Consider the following 13,866-nt stretch of genomic DNA (forward strand, 5'->3'; position numbering starts at 1 on the left):
GGAGAGTCTCAGAGTGCAGATTATTTTTCTAAAATGCCACTGGAGTGTTCTTTTTTTTAAAATTAAATTTATTGTGGTGACATTGGTTTCAAGTGTACAATTCTATGACACCTCATCTGTATGTTGCATTGCATGCCCACCACTCAAAGTCAAATCTCTTCTTTCATCAAATATATTTGACCCCCCGTGCCCTTTACTACCACCCCTGACCGCCCCCCCTTCTTTCTCTCTGGAAACCATCATACTGTTACCTGTGTCTGAGTTTCTTAATATTAGAGATTACTGAATAGTTTTCAGGATTCCAATGCAGAATATTATTTTTTTAATTCTAATATATATGACACATATTTTTGAGCTTGTTCTATATGACAGATACTAAGATTATATTAGAGAAAGAGATAGAAAATACAAATTGCAAACCAAATCCTAAAAAAAAATCACATTCTTGTAAGTGAAAGAGATGAGTTAAAATAGAAGATTTAGGTAGTGATTTTAGTGTAGGATAGACTCTAGGGGATAAAATGAATGAAAGCTAAAGGTGCAGGAGTGTGATCAGGAGAGGAGATTCAAGGAAGTTTTGCAGAGGAAGTGGCACAGGAAAAGGTGACGAGAAAGCAGCAGTGGAACTGTGGTGATGGGACCATTACTCCAAGCTGAGAGTTGACATGCAAAAGAGCTGTTGTTTGAAAGAACCTATTATGTTTGTGCGACTATAGTAGTGTAGTATGTGCAGAACATGCATTTTGTGCACAGCAATAGTGGGAAAACAGGTTTCAAAGACAGGGACCAGATCACAAAGCATGAGGTATCTGAGGAATGAACTCTTTGTGGATAAAGGTCTTTTAATACTGTCCCAAGTGAGGCCACTTTAAGCCAATAGTCTACATGAAAACCTAATTTTTCATCAGTCAAGAAAAAGTAAGGGCAATTATTTAATTTTGAAAACACATGAGACTTTTTAATTGTAAGCCCTTCTCATACATTTTAATTATAATCCCCTCATTATAATTTCATTTATTCAGTATTCATTTAGGAAAAACTAGTTTACTCTTTCTGAAATCTAATACTATTCTATTTTTAACTCAATATATATTTATTCAGGGGGTCCTGCTGGCCAAGCACAATGTCAAAAACACAAGGGCTAAAGTCATTGCATTGTTTGCACTAGCGCAGGCCTGGAAACCAAGTCACTGCCGTAGGAGAATAGCTGAGTGCATGTGGGACATCTCCACGCTGGGGTGAGTATCGTGCAGCCAGTGAAAAGAATGAATTAGTGTTTGCCAAGTAAATTGCAGAGATTACAGAATGAGAAAAACATCACATAAAATTACATTTAATATGATCCCATTTTTGAGGCCATGAGAGAAAAAAATAAATGATTTTTTTTTTCACACATTGATTTTTAACAAGTCTCATCAGGACAGACAATTCTGGGAGGAGGAGGGCAGATAGCATTCATGATAAAAGAAGAAGGTGATGCGGTCCAATTTAATTATCTGTGTATGAGTGTGGCTGGGTGGGACATTATATAAATGCATGAAAGGATAAAAACCGAAACTTAATAATGGTCATTACAAGTTCAGGGTAATAGGACTCCAGGTAACTTTTCCTTTCTTCAGTATATTTTAGGCATTGATTTAATTTTTATAATGGGGAAGTATTACTAACATAATAAAAAACATATTTTTACTCTGAGAAGTAGGGCATCTTCTCACAGTCTAGTGAGCATAACAGACGAGCCAGCAAAGAACAGAGACTGCATAATATAGTGGCTAACTGCATTATTGCATGTGGTGGCAGAGCTCTGGGCTTGAATCCTAGCCCTTCTTCTTACTAGCTATGAGACCATTGGAGATGTGTTCAACACTCTATGCCTCATTTTCCTTATCTGTATTGGTCAAAATGATAGTGCTACCTTCATAGGGTTATAATGAGAATTATCATTTGTAAATAATTTAGATTCATGTCTGGCACATAGTAATAACTAAATAGGTATTTTTCCATGAAATATATAACTATAATAAAGTGTCCTAAGTGCCATGATTAAAATCTCCAAGCACACAGAGAAGTGACTGATTGGAGGTGTGGCTGTCAAGAAGGGGGTCAGGGAACCTTCTCAAAGTAGAATAAGCCTGGACTCATGGTGGGTACTCTTGTGTCTATTTTAGTCATTGTTGGTGTTTATTTTTTCCAATAGGGTCAAAGACAGCAAGTTGTTCACATTTAAAGAAAGAAATCTCGCCCTATCTGGTTTGGCTCAGTGGATAGAGTGTTGGCCTGCGGACTAAAGGGTCCCAGGTTCGATTCCAGTCAAGGGCACTTGACTGGGTTGCGGGCTTGATCCCTAATAGACGTGCAGGAGGCAGCCAATCATTGATGTTTCTATCTGTCTCTCTCTCTCCCTTCCTCTCTAAAAATCAATAAAAATATATTTTAAAAAGAATGAAATTTCAATATGTTGGCTGCACTCTTAGGGGTTTGAAGAAGCACCATCCTTCTTTTTCCCTTAATGCATTTTTTGTTTACTTTCTTCATCCTCCTCCTACCTTACAGGTTTCAATTCCATTTGACATTGTCATCATTCATTGCCTAAGGTGATCTAAGATACTGATCAAAGCCACGCAAACTTTTTTGAAAAATCCAGACACCAATGTAACTTCCTAAGTCAGATATTCAAGGCTGGGTCATCATGCTCTCGTAACCATATATCATAAACAAGTCTGTGATGATCATCTCTTAATCACATACCACTTTTCCTACCCACCTCCTAATCTATTCACTAACTTGCTACTCACACTTCCTCCCATTACCTCAGTGTTTATTCTCCTTTTGATCAAAAGATCCTCAGGGCACATGATTTTGAATATAGATAAAAAGGTAACTTTCTCTTTGTAAAGAAATGTGTTTGTGAATATGAAATTGTAAAGGGGTAAATTATTGGCTATAAGTTGGTTGGGAGGATGATGAACAATGAATTGGAGGTAGGAAGAAGAAACTTTCTAATGGAAAAATAAAGACTTGAAATAGTAGTAAGAGAAGCTGACAGAAGAAACTAATTCACTGAGACTTCTATAATATAATGTTCCACAAAAGTACAGAATAAATTGTCATGCAGTGCTCATTTGTCTTAAAAAGAAGATTAATAGAAACTGTAAAACTAGATGGACATGATAATGCAGAAAATCATTCCAGAACTCTAGATGGGGAAAAAATAGAACCCACAGAAGAGAATAAATGTCATGAGTACCAAGATATAAAAATGCCCTGATATCATCGACGGCACAACACTTGAACTTCACAGAATTCAATAACAAAAATAATGCTGTGGCCTGGCTGGCCTGGCTCAGTAGTTGAGTGCCAACCTTTGAACCAGGAGGTCATGGTTCAATTCCTGGTCAGGGCACATGCTGGGGTTGGGGGCTCAATCCCCAGTGTGGGACATGCAGGAGGCAGCCGATCAATGATTCTCTCTCATCACTGATGTTTTTATCTCTATCTCCCTCTCCCGACCTCTTTGAAATCAATAAAAAATTATATCTTTTTAAACGTAATGCTGTGACTGTCACCATGAGTATATGGCCAAAACCAGCTTCCAGAGGCACTCATTTCCCAAACGGCTGAAAATGCTGCCTGGTGACAACTCACAGCTTACTCCTCCCCCAGGAACTGCTCTCAGCTGTAGCATCTTCTTGTCTGAAGCCACAGCTTTTCCTAAGGTGCAGCCCCCAAAGACTTGACAAAGTGACCTACACATGACTAAAGCCTGGCCGCCATGTGGTTCAGGACAACTCTGAAGGGCCAGCCCAGCTCTAGAGTTGGTAGAACTGGCTGAGAACCATGCTGAAAATGAATTCTAGTTCAACTTTTCTCTGCATCCTTCACTCTTTCACTCTCTAGTCCTATCCTATCATTTTATATCTGAGAAAACTCAAGTCTCTGAAAGGTGAAGTGATTTGTTCAAGGTGGTGCAGCTGCTAAGTCATGGATCTGAGTAGAATTTTGACTCCTCATCCAATTAAGTGCTCTGTCCACCTAGAACAGCGGTTCTCAACCTGTGGTTCGAGACCCCTTTGGCGGTCGAACGACCCTTTCACAGGGGTCGCCTAAGACCATCCTGCATATCAGATATTTACATTACAATTCATAACAGTAGCAACATTACAGTTATGAAGTAGCAACGAAAATAATTTTATGGTTGGGTCACAACATGAGGAACTGTTTTTAAAGGGCCAGAAGGTTGAGAACCACTGACTTAGAATATTAGCCCTCCGAGCAAAGACCTAGAAAATAATTCCTAAAGGCTGAAGCTTTGTTCTATATCACATATTTTACTTCCATCAATCTAGAGTTGGTTTTTCACTGTATTGATCTGTCAATAATTCATTCATAAATCAATTTATATTCTATCTTTTAAATATTACTGTGAGCACTAATATTATGTTTCAACATGTTTTTCTTAATGTTTACAGTTGTTTTTGCATGGATACTAATGTATAGAATTGTTATGTTATCTAGATACAATTCATATTTTGGAATCTAGTTGTCCTCTGAAGTTTGAGTTTTATTATAAAATCATTTTGATATTGTGGTTGATAAGTACAAGAATAATTGGTGACAATGTATAGATTTCAGGGGTTTTACCAAGTCAGAAGTCACTTTCTTCTACCTCAGGGCTCTACGATCATAGTCAACCTTCCTCAGAGTTCAGCACAGATGCAAAGAGGGATTCATAATTCTAATTTGATTGACTAGGCTTTCTCCACCACTTGGCCCTTTACTGCATTCAGTGCACTAAGGAGACCCAGTCTTGACTGTCCTCCAACTCAGTGCAAGCCCCTAACCTTGCCAACAGTCCTCTAGAAAATCACAATGTGCTAAAAAGTACCAGTCATTCTCATACATTCAGCGTTTGTGATGGTCCTGCTTTTGCTGTCCATACTCCCCAGAGATAGAGGGATTTTTACAAAATGAATTTAAAATAAAATAACCAGATATAACTTTAAATGGCCTGGCTTGATGTCACATAGACATTTGAAATTATAAATAGTAGTTTGGACCTCAGTGTACGTAAAGTTTTCTTTTTCCAGGAAACAAATTTATTTTAAATTAAGGCCTAAAACCAAAGTATTTTGTTTATTATACTACATATTATTATTACCAATATTATTATTATTGATTTCAGAGGGGAAAGGAGAGGGAGAGATATATAGAAACATCAATGAGAGAGAATCACTGATCAGTTACCTACCTCCTGCATTCCCCCTACTGGGGATCAAGCCCACAACCTAGGCATGTGCCCTGTCTGGGAATCAAATGTGTCCTCTTGGTTCATAGGTTGAGCCATACTAGCCAGGCCATCATTATTATTTTTAAATGTTTGACAAGCTATAATAGATTTGAACTATATTACTCTCCCTAGGCGATTCAAGAGCTTAGATTGATTCTGAGTGGCATTCTGATCAAAATAATTACCTTTGAAAAGCATTTGTAGTGACACATTCATCATAGAAGCCATTCAAAGCCCTTTTAAAAACACCAAGTCACATACTTTCACATCTCTGTGAGGTAAATGAATAATAGCCAATACTATGATTCCCACTCCACCCAAAGAGACAACATGTTCTCAAATGATGCTGCCTCGCTTTGGGACATCCTGTCTCCACACGATACTTCTTTCTGCAGACTTCTTTAAGTCATTCTGTGATTAAGAAGGTCTAAGATGCTTTCATACTTTTCACATTAGAGACTTGAAGCGAGGTAACTGGTTTCCAAAAATCCCAGGTATTCACTTTTAATTCAGTTCTCTAATCATGATAAAGTTGGTGGCTTCCCCGCCACTTCCAAATTCCAAGGCAGAATGGAAACCTTGCTTGCAGTTTTACTGACATACACTCAACTGGCCTCTTTCTGCCTCCCATCAATGACAGGGAGCTCATCACCTTATCAGACTGCTTGCCCCATTTCTATGATGTTCTGACTGTTAGAAAGAGCTTCAATATGGCGAGTCAAATCTACCTTTCAGATTTCATTTGTTTTACCTTCTAGAAAAACAAAGAACAAGCGAGTTCTTCATATATTTGAAAGCATCTGCCATTTCTCTACTTCTCTATCCAAGCAAGCCTTCTTAAGAGAATTCAACAATAACTTAGAGGGATGGTTTCCAGATCCTCAGTAATGTACTTATCCTTCTGATTGGGATACTAAGCGTCAGGGTCTCTCTTAAAATATGTTATCCAATTGAAACCAGTCTTTAAGGTACCATCTAAGAGAAAAGAGCATAGAGAGACTATAACTTTCCCTGGCAGAAACACTCCAAGACCCAGGATGCTAAAGCAATGTGACTGATTTCTTTTTTCTTTGTTGTCCTTTTTTTAATGTTAAGTTATAAAACTCAGAAATGTCTGCTGCCCTGTCTCTATAGCATCTGGGCATAATTATGCCATACAAGTCAATATTGCTAGCATATGGGAGAAAACTTGGCACAGCATTGGTTTTGCATCACTTTGCTTCCTCTCTCTTTCCACTCAGGTTCAGAGGAGCAGAAACCAGGAGGAACCCCGTGTCTTTCATCTCTTCACCAGCATCACACCGGTTTTGGAAGTCCAGTCCTATGAAATAGGACAGGCAGTCAGAGATGTTTGGTCTGGTGCGTTGCTGGAGGACTTCTCTTTGGTTCATCATTTTCGTCCATTGACTAGCACAGTGGTTGGCAAACCACAGCTCACAAGCCACATGCGGCTCTTTGGCCCCTCGAGTGTGGCTCTTCCACAAAATACCACGTGCGGGCACGCACATACAGTGCGATTGAAACTTCGTGGCCCATGCGCAGAAGTCGGTTTTCGGAAAGGAGATAGATGAAACAAGTATATAAGATGAGTGTGGATGGGAGAGTTGGAAGGGGTCGACCTCAGCGAACGTACCTCAATCAGATTGAGGACATTTTTAGCAAAGGCCAGCTGAGGAGTACCCTAATTAAGTTAATAACAATGTACCTACCTATATAGTTTAAGTTTAAAAAATTTGGTTCTCAAAAGAAATTTTAATCGTTGTACTGTTGATATTTGGCTCTGTTGACTAATGAGTTTGCCGACCACTGGACTAGCAGAATATCTAAGACCTTTTCAATAAGGTTCTGTCGAAAGCAAAATCTCAGCACATTTGAGCGTTGTTGAGATTTCAAGGATTCGTCTCATTGCCAGAGTTGCCTTGCAATCCAAGATATTATTAGAGCATGATTTTCTTTATTTTAAATAATCTCTTATTTATTTATAAAATTGCTTATAGTGCTTAAAATAAAAACAGTTTGGAGATATGACTTTAGCACTTATCTCTGCAGGACTTTAAGAGTATAACCTTCAATTTAACTCTTTGTTTCTAATGTACTTTTTAAAAATCCAATTTTATGACTCACTGATTCTACTTTTAAGTATGTTTGCTATCCTAAAATGTATACATCAGTACAAGTAGTCCCTCGCTGATTTATGTAAAACCCTGATGTTTGAACTAAAGAGAGAATACCAAAAATCATCCCTGGACTTAATATAGGCCAAAGGAGGAATTATGTGCTAGTGACCAGCAGCTCTGTCCTCAGCGGCCCCATTCCAAAACAGGACATGACATATGGTAGCCTTGGGCTACCAACCATATCTTGTAGAAATAGATATTCTGTACAGAGTAGGTATTGAATAATATTTAGGATTACAGAGGTGAAAGGAACCTTTGCTATCACCTAATTCAGTATCTTCTTAATTTACTTTTATTTTAAAATTTTTCTTTAAATTGAGGTCCAGCTGCTACATGAGCATTACCAAAAGTAAGATAATATCCTGAAGTTTTTAATAAATAATGGCTAGGGGGTAGCTAATGTGGTTCAGTGGTTGAACACCGGTCCATGAACCTGGAGGTCACTGGTTCGATTCCTGGCCAAGGCACATGCCAGGGTTGCAGGCTCAGTCCCCATTAGGGGGCGTGCAGGAGGCAGATGATGGATGTTTCTACCTCTCTAACCTTCTCCTTCCTTCCTCTCTAAAAAACAAGATGGCGGTTAATTTGCATATGTAGGCACAATGCAGGGAGGCGAAAGGGAAAGCAGGAAGAAGCCCCCTGCCACTGACAGTGATCAGAAACCCAGGGGGGAGCTAAGAGCTGGGGGGCAGGGCAAAGGCGACCCTGGGGCCGCCTTTGCCCTGCCCCCCAGCCATGATCGGAGAATCAGGTGCCTTTTCCGCCCTGGCCAGTGATAGTAGGAAGTAGGGGTGGAGCCAGCGATGGGAGCTGGACACGGTCGAAGCTGGCAGTCCCGGGAGCTAGGGGTCCCTTGCCTGGGCCTAAAGCGGAGCCCACGATCACGGGGCCGCTGCCACTGCAGGTCCCCACTGCCCGGGGTCGGACACCTAGGCCAGAGGCATTAGGCCTGGGCAGGGGCGGAGCCTGCAACCTCGGGGAGCTGGGGGTCCCCTGCCCAGGCCTGACACCTCTGCTGGAGGCCTCAGGCCTGGTCAAGGGGCCGATCTGGTGATTGGTGATCGGAGGGTGATGAGGGTCAACTCCTCTGGCCGAGGCATCAGGCCTGGGTGGGGGGCTGGGGGTCCCCTGCCCAGGCCTGATGCCTGAGTCAGAGGCATCAGGCCTGGGTGGGGGGCCGAGCTGGGGATTGGGGGATATGATGGTCCCCTTGCCCAGGCCTGAAGCCTGGGTCAGAGGCATCAGGCTTGGGCGGGGGGTGGAGCAAGTGATCAGAGGGAAATGGGGGTCCCCTGCCCAGGCATGATTCCTGGGCCAGAGGCCTCAGGCCTGGGCGGGGGCCAGAGCCAGTGATCGGGGGGAGATGGGGGTCCCCTGTCCAAGCCTGACACCTCTGGCGGAGGCGTCAGGCTTGGGCAAGGGGCCAATCAGGCGATCGGAGGGTGATGGGGGTCTACGCCTCTGGCCGAGGCATCAGGCCTGGGCTGGGGGCAGAACCAGTGATGGGGGGAAATGAGGGTCCCCTGCCCAGGCCTGACGCCTCTGTCAGAGGCGTCAGGCCTGGGCAAGGGGCCGATCCTGCGATTGGAGGGTGATGGGGGTCAACGCCTGAGAGCTCCCAGTATGTGAGAGGGGGCAGGCTGGGCTGAGGGACACTCCCCCCCCCCACACACCCAGTGCACGAATTTCGTGCACCGGGCCCCTAGTATTAAATAAATAAACATATAAATAATGGCTAGGAAGAACGGAATGTTCTTGAGAATGCTTCTAAAATTACTGAGACTATCTTTAGGTAATTTTTCAGATTTTCTACTTGCCTTTTCAGATTCATTTAATTGGGATGCAAAATCCCCAGGATAAATCTTATTTATTCTGCAACCACAAATATCAAAGTATGTACCCATCAAAGTTCAGTGCTTTGCTTCCCAGAATCCCAGATCCACATCGCAGCTTGCTCCCCACTCGTTAGAAGCTTCCACCCATTCCTTCCACTACACACCTACATCCGAACTCAGACTTCTAAAGCAGAAAAGCTAACTTCCTGGTACTCCAAAGCAAGCCCCAGCAAGACACCTCTCTGCTCAATCCTTAAAATTCTCTAATAAGTAGATGGTTTCAAGGAACAGAGGGAGCCAATCCCCAATCAATGAGTTGCCTCCTGTACCATTTAGACTTCCCCCTGTTTTCAAGGGATAAGCCTGCTTTCTGCAATAAGGACCATCAGAGATGAGGCAGTGTGTGCTTTCCCAACAATAAATCACAGGTATAAAGACAACACCATGTAAAAATATGCGTGGGCTCGCATACAGTGAGCCTGTAGATACCAGAGACCTGGCTGAATAACAAGAGGAGCAGTTTAGGAGAGAATTCTTCAGAGGACTTTGACAAAAACCTCCTGAAGATGGATGTTTCAATGAACTCATCCTGTCATCTCCAATCACTTAGCCACTTAACATTTTGATTAGTTTCCTCTCACACCAGTGCTGTGTGAGGCAGATGGAGAAACTGAGTGATCAGGACTGCCTGCGAATCACATTCTGAATCAGCAGTAACTAAAATCATGACAAGGCTATTCTGAGGTGGACATCATTTCTTAATCCCACACTGGGCTCCTCAAAGCCCAGTCACATGGGCTCATTTCGAGGTATCTCTGTAAAAGCTATTGCCACCCACCATCTGCTCATGTAGCTACGACATCCATCTTAAGCCCCTCAGGATCAGCATAGATCTGGAAATCCTCCTAAAGATAAACTCAGAATTCTAGATTTGATGGCAAAAGGAAGAAAAAAGAAGGAATGAATCAAATTCCAACAACTGAATTTTAAAGAAATGGCTTGTACACCCTCAAGGCAGAGGCAAGGAGTAATCTTTGCGCATTGATAGCCCATGACTCAGCCTTTTATCGCTCAGTGCTCACAATTGGCAAATCCCTGTGGGATGGACCGTGCTTCTGTTCCAAAGGGATGCCCTCCCAGGGAGGAGGCTCCTGGGAGAGGAGGGTGGTGAGCCCTGTCTCTGCCCTGCTACGTGCCATAGCTGCCTTTTCATGACCATCACTTTCCACTGCATGGCTCTAAGCTGATCTCTCCTTTCTTTTTTTCCAAAGGAAGCCCTTGAGACTCATGTTGGTATCAACAGGAAACCTGGGGGAAAAAAGGAAAATCAAAGAGGAAACCAAAATACACACGACAAAGAATAGGAATTTGAGGTACATTGCTTTTGGAAAAGAAAACTAAACTTTGAGTGAGTTCGTTGGATTGTACAGGAGGTGGGGTGCAGGACAGGGTGTGGAGTAGGATGAGTTAGGGAAGGGAGGAGGGATCTTTACATAGAATCAGAGGTGACCTCATATACTATTTTATGTGGCTTTTTAAAGAGCTTTTGGCAAAACCCAACATATTTCATAATTACCTTATTCTTATGAAAGGTTATTAAGTGACATGACTATACTGAAGGGTCATGCATAATTGGGATTCAGTGTGGCACTCATGCCCAGGCATCTTGTCTCCAGGGTCTAGTCCTGCCTTGATACAGAGGTCATGGACATAAAGCCAGCAGCAGCTTCAGTGTCTGAGGATACTACACATCCCCACAGAGTGCTCCATCTACTCCTCATATGTACAAATGTGAAAAAGTGAGGAATGCTATTCTACAGCAAAATGCCTCAGTCATGTAAGTAAGAGAAATACCGAGAGGGTCTTCTTTGATTCTTTGCTCAATCTTATACAAGCCAAAAAGTGTTTACTAAAGGAAAGGTGCCACTCAGGATAGTCTTCCTTTCCCGAGCTGCCCCAGTGTTAGGTTCAACAACAACAACCACATCAGCCTAGAGAGAGCGTGGGCCAACAGGAGGCATGATGCCCAGAATTCCACTGAAGAAGATGAGGGGATCATGTCTCCCAGGCCTGTAGTCAATTATTTGTAGGGTGTAATTATTTGTTAGGAGTGACTCCTAAGACCAATATATGAAATAAATGGGTAAAAATTATAATGAATATTTAAATTATTTTTTTCCTACAATTGTTCTATCTTAACACATTTACAAATTGTAATTTGTGTCTATGGCTACATTAAAAAAATTAAACAGATGGTTATATATACACTTAAATAAGAATTATCCTTATTTAGTACCAAGAAAATCATGCATGTTACATTTCTAAAGTCTATCCTATCTAATAAAAGAGTAATATGCAAATTGACCATCACTCCAACACATGATGGCCATCACAAGATGGCCAGCAGGGGAGGGCAGTTGTGGGCGATCAGGCCAGCAGGGGAGGGCATTGGGAGAAACCAGGCCTGAAAGGGAGGGAAGTCTGAGACAATCAGGCAAGCGAGGGGCGGGGGGGGGCAGTTAGGGGTGACTGGGCCGGCAGAGAAGGGCAGTTGGGGGGGGTGGGCCCAGGCATTCAGGGGATGGCAATTGGGGGGCACCAGCCCTGCAGAGGAGGGCAGTTATGGGGGGACTAGGCCTGCAGGAGGGGACAGTTGGGGGGGACCAGGCCTGCAGGGGAGGGAAGTTGGGGGCAACCAAGCCAGCAGGGGAGAGCAGTTAGAGGTGACCAGGCTGGCAGAGGAGGGCAGTTAGGGGCAACCAGGCTGGCAGGGGAGTAGTTATGCATCCATCAGGCTGGCAGGGGAGTGATTGGGGGTGATCAGGCTAGCAGGAAGAAGCAGTTAGGGGCAATCAGGCAGGCAGGTAGGCGAGTGGTTGGGAGCCAGCAGTTCTGGATTGTGAGAGGGATCCCAGATTGGAGAGGGTACAGGCCGGGGTGAGGGACAACCCCCCGCCCCCCGCACCCATGCACAAATTTTGTGCACCAGGCCTCTAGTTTAACTGAGGCCTGGTGCACGAAATTCATTCATGGAGGGGTGTCCCTCAGCCCGGCCTGCACCCTCTTGCAATCCAGGACCACTGGCTCTTAACTGCTTCCCTGCCTTCCTTCCTGATCACACCTAACCACTCTGCCTGCCTGATCACCCCTAACCACTCTGCCTGCCTGCCTGATTTCCCCTAGCTGCTCGCTCGCCTGCCTGATTGCCCCTAACCACCTCTGCCTCGGCCTCCGCCACCGTGACTTTGTCCGGAAGGACATTGGAATGACATCCAAAAGGTTATTAGGCTGTCCAGTCTAATTAGCATGTTATGCTTTTATTATTATAGATAATAATATGCATATTGTATTCAGAAGACCTCTATAAGGAAAGGAAATATTTTCATTGTTACTTAAAGCTGGATATGAGATATTTACTCAGGAATTGAGCTAGGGATTAAAAAGACTTTGGACACATGGACCATAGCTCTAGCATCTTACTTCCACATATGATAAAAAGTCTTACAGAGAGAGAGGCCTAACTTACATAATTGGGAAGAAAATCAAACAAAGAGCAACTATTAGAACCAAACTCAATATTTCCATCAAGAAATCCATGATCTAAAAAGCTACTTCAAAAGCAAAGCTACTTAGTGGTAGAATAAGATTTAATATGGATTTATTTGTGAAGGTTTTAAGCATCGTACTCACTATATTTAGCATCTTCAATGATTACTCAGTTTCTAAAGTGCTTTGAGGTTATGAGATCACTAGTGAAGCTATCAGTTTCATTTCAAATAAATTCAACTAAATATTTCTTTCTTCACAGTGTTTCCAGCCCATAGAAATCATTAGCAGAGGATGTGGTTGAGAAGGAGAAAAAACACACACACCAAAACATGAAATAGCACTTCTGTTGGATTTTTTTACAGGTGGTAAACATGATCCTAATATTTGTAACCTTACAAGGTTAGAAGATGGTGATGAGACCTGAGAGCACCGACTAATTTGTTAAAGATGGGTACATAAAGAGTTGACACATATCCCATCTTATAATATGGAGCTACTTTTGATTTCCCAGAAATACCATTATTAATAAACTATAAAATCACAGTTCCAGTCCCAGGTTCGATTCTGGCCAAGGGCATGTACCTTGGTTGTGGGTACATCCCCAGTAGGGGGTGTGCAGGAGGCAGCTGATCGATGTTTCTTTCTCATTGATGTTTCTAAATATCTATCGCTCTCCCTTCCTCTCTGTAAAAAATCAATAAAAATATATTTTTTAAAAAATCACAGTTCCAAACTTTGGGAAAAGGTAAGAACACTAAGGCTTTTCTTCCTATTGTCTTGAAATTTAAAATAAGATTTAGCAATTTAAAATAACTTGCTCACTATCATACAGAACTTCAGTAGCTGAGGTTAGGCCAGGGTTGCCTGGCCCCAAAATCTTAGATTTTTCACACATACCGTTCTTCCTCCTGAGTCTTTGGAGCAAGGGGAGTGTATTATATTCTGCAACAAACTTGTATATTAGTGAGCTATTCATAAAAGGACATTACTTTATATTACTAAATTCATATTTACATTA

The 13,866-nt window shown here is 42.4% G+C and overlaps 1 long non-coding RNA gene across 1 annotated transcript; it reads left to right on the forward strand.

The window, feature by feature from the left end:
• Positions 1-1,113: 1,113 nt before the first annotated feature.
• Positions 1,114-11,249, forward strand: LOC132226450 (uncharacterized). The gene is made up of 4 exons (XR_009451056.1): positions 1,114-1,238; positions 6,529-6,646; positions 10,571-10,707; positions 10,976-11,249. It is a non-coding gene; the product is annotated as an uncharacterized LOC132226450 (long non-coding RNA).
• Positions 11,250-13,866: the final 2,617 nt, after the last annotated feature.

Source organism: Myotis daubentonii, chromosome 2, assembly GCF_963259705.1.
Source record: "Myotis daubentonii chromosome 2, mMyoDau2.1, whole genome shotgun sequence".
NCBI classification, from domain to species: domain Eukaryota; kingdom Metazoa; phylum Chordata; class Mammalia; order Chiroptera; family Vespertilionidae; genus Myotis; species Myotis daubentonii.